We start from the raw sequence: 6,000 nt of genomic DNA on the forward strand, positions 1-6,000 counted from the left end.
CCTCTTTCCTTCTCTCAAACAAATAAATAAAAATAAAATATCAAAAACTTGAAGTTGATAAACATTGATAGATGGAGTAAGGCTGAGAAAACTTGTTAAATTGATATAACAACTTGGGTGGTTATTTTTTTTTTTAAATCAGGTATAAGCTTCCCAGGAGATGACACAGATGAAGTTTAGTTGAGAGATGGAGGGATGGAAGACAAGCTCAGGGTTCAGGTGGTAACTGGAAGGACAATGGCAAGAAGCACATTGAGAAACCCACTGGCCTGGGTCTCTTTAGTGGAGATTTAGTGCCTATCGCAGGGAGGCCAACACATGTAGTGGGCCCTAGAGTTAGTCCGTGCCAGCAGGAATGAGTCACAGGAGATGTTGAGGGAGACACTTGCCATTGTTTCTTTCCTGAAGACTCCAGTCATTCCTATTTATATTTCACTTGGACCTGATGAGACTCCAAGTCAAACAAACAATGCACACAGGGGAAAGTTGATGCTCAACTTGTTGGCCGATGCTCCAAAGCACCTGGCATCATAAAGAGAATCAAAACAGCAAGATGTTGGCAAACGCACGGGGTTGCTCATTTCAAAAAGCTAGAAGAAGCCAGGCCCTTGGAACAGGCCTGTAATCCCAGGTACTTGGGAGGCTGAGGCATGAGGATTGCAAGTTGAGTTAGCTCAAGTCCAGACTGGGAAACTGTGTCTCAAAATACAAGTTAAAAAAAAGAAAAGAAAAAAAGCTGGGGCTCTGGCTAGTGGGAGAGCACTGGCTTACCATGCCTGAGGCTCTGGATTTGATTCCTGGCACTGTTAAGAAAAAAAAAAAAAATGAAGCTGGAAGAAAGGATTTTGAAAGTTTTTTTTTTTTCCCATAAAAAAACAGCCATTGTTTGATGAGATAGATACGTTTAAGCCAGTTTAAACATTATACAATGTATCAAAACATCACAGTATGCCATCAGTATACACATTTTTAAAATGATTTCATGCTCTAGTCAAAATTAAGTGAACGTTTTTTACATCCCAAAAATTAAGGTAAAATTTTAAGAGGTCAAACTGTGACCCCATCAAATATTTGGCAGGTTAGTGCCCTCACTTGGCACCCCATATAGACAGCTTCCATTTAGCCTTCCTGCTTCTAATAAATGGAGCTGTGAGGAAAATGACAAGCATTGCAAATGTGATAGTATTCTGGCTGGAGGGGTCAGGCTTTAGTAGTCATTTAAATGTGAGGACAGCCTCTTACCTCAAGCTTACAGGGTAAAAAAGAGCAATTCTCATTCCTCCAAGAGGGCAACGTTACCCTGCCTGCCTCAGCCTAGGAAATTGCCCTTCTGGCAAACTTGGCAGCCGTTCTGAGGAGTACTGTATGGCCAGCTCTTCAGGCTACAAGTGTAATAGTAACTGCATAATGATGCCTGAGAAAAGAAAAAAAAAATAAATCAAAGACCGAAGGAACAATTACAGTTTGGTAGAAACAAATATACTACCAAACCCTTCTTGGGTAATTTTTGAAAGGATGCCCTGGGGTCTTGGGGAGACACTGTGGCTATGGATCCTGGAAGAAAATCGTAATCACGAGGGCGCACACTCCAGTGGATCTGATGACCTGTGGTTAGGCCTTTATGTGTAATTGTGATCAGCTGGTCAAGGAAGAACACTGGGGATCAGGAAGAGAAGAATGAAATTCTCATGTATGCAACAGAACTGGTCTGGTGTGTTTGGATGGAACGTATAACAGAGAAAAGGAAAGGCCTTGTTTCTATCTCCCACTAGACACTAGTTTTTTGGAAAATCCCTTTCATCCTTCAGTTTCAGCTTCCATCCCTCTAAAGAGAAAGACTTACTATGCGCTTTTAAAGGTTCTTCCAGTCATAACATTTCATAATTCACTGAAAAACACATTGCATGTCTTTGGAATATTCATCTATTTTTTTTTTTAATTCTGCACATGGTTAAGTGCCATCTAGAGCATCATACTGATTCACTGTGGGGTGCTTGCACAGGGTAACAGGCCTTGGTTCCTGCCTTTAAGAAATTGATAATTCATTGTTGTTCATGTCCTGAAACACATGTAATATTTAATGTTAAAACATCTATCTTCATAGTAAAAGAAGCATTAGGTACTAAGTACACGGCTGCTATATTCAGGAATCTGAATAATTGCATGTGAAATAACTAGAAGACAATTGAGGAATAGACATTTGGGCCCTGACTATAAATGCAAATGAGGCCCATAATGTGGGCTGGGAAATCAGAGTAAGCACACCGCAGAAGGAGGGACTTGGCAGAACCTTGGAGGAGTGCTAGGATTTGAATAGGCAGGGAGGAGAGACAAGGAAATGCCAGCTGGGGGGAAGGAGTATAATAATTAATAGCAAAAAAATATTCATAGTTTTTCTCAGAAGCACTGAGAGTTTCAGCTGTCCTCAGCCAAATGTTAACCCAGATGGTATATCCAAATTTCATAATTAACAGTTCATCCAGTCACCACAGGTGCTTTAGTACAAGCCTCAACTTATTTATTCTTGGGGCCACAGCAGAAGAACAAAAAACCAGCAGGTGGGGAAGTAAGGAGAATGGCGGGGGGAGGGGGGGTTGAAACTCAAGGCAATTTTCCAAGATGGGTGAATTGGTTAGTATCTGTCTGGTGTGTTTCTGAAACTTCTCCTAAGTTTTATTCCCCTATATGTAGACAAGGGGTCTGTTTTACCAGGAAGGCACAGAAAGAATGAACAGGCCAGTGGATGCGTGTATATGACACTTTTCCTTATTTCCCTATCTGAATGATATTTACACCAAATAGGATCGGTAGCCAATCATCAGAGACTGGTCCTCACCTCTGTTGAATTAATTGTGAAGCTCGTGTATTGATGGGAGCAAGGGGAAAGTAAAGAGAAGGATCATCTTTGGCATAGTTCTGAGGTGCAGGGTTAGAACCACTCTAGATGACCTCTGAAGTTGGGTTCCAGACTCCTAACTCCCTGGAGCAGTCTTATTTTCATCCTCATCCTCAGAGACACATGCTGTCTGCAGGAAAGACTAAGTAATTTTCAAAGTGAGGAAAGTTACTGTGTCTATCTGACTCTTCCTTTCTGGCTCTTTTCAACTCTGGTGAGGACAGGTTGAGCTTCATTTTTTTTTTGTCCTACTCTTGGAGTTCCACATTTCACCATTCCCCTGATTATGGAGTAAAAGAAGGCATTGGGTCCTGTGTTTTGGTTTTAGGTAACATTTCTTAGTTCAGTGTTTGCCCAATCCACAGTTTTCTTATGGTTGTAGTGATGAAAAAGTCACTCTGACAGGGTAGAGGACTGCACTGCTGATATGTGGCTATTGCTTGTGGTTTTCTACCTTCCATTCCTCACTGCATAGGCAGTGATATCAAGTGTACATAGATGAACAAGTGAACACTTATAAAGAGGCTAGAAATCCTTTGGCAGAAAGTAGGGAGTTACCTAAATAAGGTGCACTGATTTCAAATGGTTTTCCCCCTAAAAGACCTATGATCTGAAGTCTACCCTTGAATTAGAATATAGATGGCTGAGTCACCTTCAGATCCACAGATTTCTGCTTGCTCATAACTTGCCTTCCCCACCCCAAAGTCATCAAAACAGAAGGAATGAAGCAGAGGAGAGCTAAGGGAAGGGCTAACCAAACTGAAAGATGCTATTTAAAAAAAAAAAAATCCTGGGCTGGAGAAATGGGTTAGCAGTTAAGGCACTGGCTTACAAAGCTGAAGGACCCAGGTTTAATTCTCCAGGACTCACATAAGCCAGATGTACAAGGTGGCACATGTGTCTTCAATTCATTTGCAGCAGCTGGAGACCCTGGCAAACCCATCTCTCCCTCTTTCTCTCTTCCCTTCTTCCTCTCATAAATAAATAAAAATATAAAAATGTTTTTTTAATGCTATAGAGAAAATCCATTTATTTGTTAACTAACTAAAAATATAGTCACAAACAAAATAAAAGAGCATTCTAGTTTGGGCAGAAGAGTACTATGGATGGATAATACTGCTCATGGAAACCAGGGATTTAAGGGAAATACCTGTTTGGAGATGGAATATCTCCCAGTGACATGTTGCTCATAGAGACCCTGGAGGTCTCTAAAACAGTGCAGGCTATTGCCAATGCTCTAGGTTACCCACCAGGACTAAATGATAAGGCCTCCTGGCTGAAGACATCACAAGCATTGGTAGCAGGATAAATGAATATCATGATGGAACAAAACTAGCAACCTCTTCTCTCCTTGCTAGCTGCCACATGCTAGAATGTGCTATGCAGCCTTCTTGGGGAGAAAAACCTTCATCAGGGTACTCAAGTATGAATCCATGCTGCATACCACACAATTGATTAGTCAGACAAGAGGTGCCCAGTGGTCTAGTGGCCTGACTGTCACTGGGATAGTCAGTTGTTCTCTGATTGGATCCAAGACTCATTCCATGGGAGACAATTCATCTCTGGTACTAAAATCTTAGTCTAAACCTATATTTGGGAAGATTATGGACACTAGAGGGAAGCCACTACTGTTAGTTGGCTAAAAGGATATGTTGTGCCTATGAAATTGTTTCTCTAATATTAATATTATGGTTATGCTCCAACTTTTTGTCAGAGAAGCACCCCTTTTCAGATGATGGTGTCTTCTGGGTAGACTCAACACTTGCCAAAGTGCTGAGAATAAGTGATGGATGAGTGCTCAGTGCTAATTGGGACATTTCTTTTTATCATACCCTCCAAGGCTCAGGGAATGCTGCAGAAAAGGAGGCAGAAAGAATGTGTGAGAGTAGGGAAGAATGCTTTGGGACACTATCATATAGTTTTGTTTCCATTACTTCACGACCTCATAGGGGATACCATCCCCTCCACAATACTGAGCTCATAACATTTTGACATGGATAAAGGACATGGAGAGAAAGTCTTCCAAACAGAATTTGTGTCCTTTGTGAAATGCTGTATAATATATTCCTATATTGATTAAAAAGATGATCTCCAGAAAGAGATAAACATGCAGACATAAATTGTGCTTGTCTGATCACTACCCTATGACTAAGTAAGTAACTGTCATCTCTGTGCCTTTTCTTCTTCTTTTCTTTTTTTTAATCATGCAACATAACCTTTATTAACATTTTGAACACAGATTCAGCTATTGTTGAAACTGGTAATTTCTAAACTTAAATTGGGGTAAATGGCTAGTGCAGAGTAATGCCATCCTTGACCACTGGGAATGGACTAGAGAATTAACAGCCACCCCCCTTTTTTTCCTTTTTATATAACCTTTTTCAAAGGTTTTGTTGTTGTTTTTACTTATTTATTTGAAAGCAACAGACAGAGAAAGAGGGAGGGAGGGAGAGAGAGGGGAGAGAGAGAGAGAGAGAGAGAGAGAGAGAGAGAGAGAGAGAGAGAGGGAGAATGGGAGTGCCAGGGCCTCCAGCCACTGCAAATGAACTCCAGATGCATGCTCCACCTTGTGCATTTGGCTTATGTGGGTACTGGGGGATCAAGCCTCAGACTGGGATTCTTAGGCTTCCCAGGCAAATGCTTAACCACTAAGCCATCTCTCCCGACCCCTCTTTTCCTTTTAATGAAAACATTTTTATTAATATCTATTAACTGTATAGACTATTGAAACTCCATGTGCTATATAGAGTGTTCATTGATCATGTCCAACTGCCATTCTTTAACCTTCCCTATTTTACCCCTTTCTGATTCCTAGCAATCACTATTGTAATTTCTCATTAAAATTATTTTTATTTATTTATTTGCAAGGATAGAAAAAGAGAGGGGAAGAGAGAGGGAGAGAGAAAAATAGGTGTACTAGGGACTAGTACCATTGCACAAGAACACCAGACACATGCTATTTTGTGTGTCATACTTTATGTGGGTACTGGGGAATTGAACACGGGCCATTAAGCTTTGTAAACCATGCTTTGCAAAACATGCCTTTAACTGCCGTGTTATCTCTGTAGCCCCTATTATTGTACTTTCTGAATAATCTTATTATT

This window comes from Jaculus jaculus, chromosome 8 (genome assembly GCF_020740685.1).
Source record: "Jaculus jaculus isolate mJacJac1 chromosome 8, mJacJac1.mat.Y.cur, whole genome shotgun sequence".
Taxonomy (NCBI): domain Eukaryota; kingdom Metazoa; phylum Chordata; class Mammalia; order Rodentia; family Dipodidae; genus Jaculus; species Jaculus jaculus.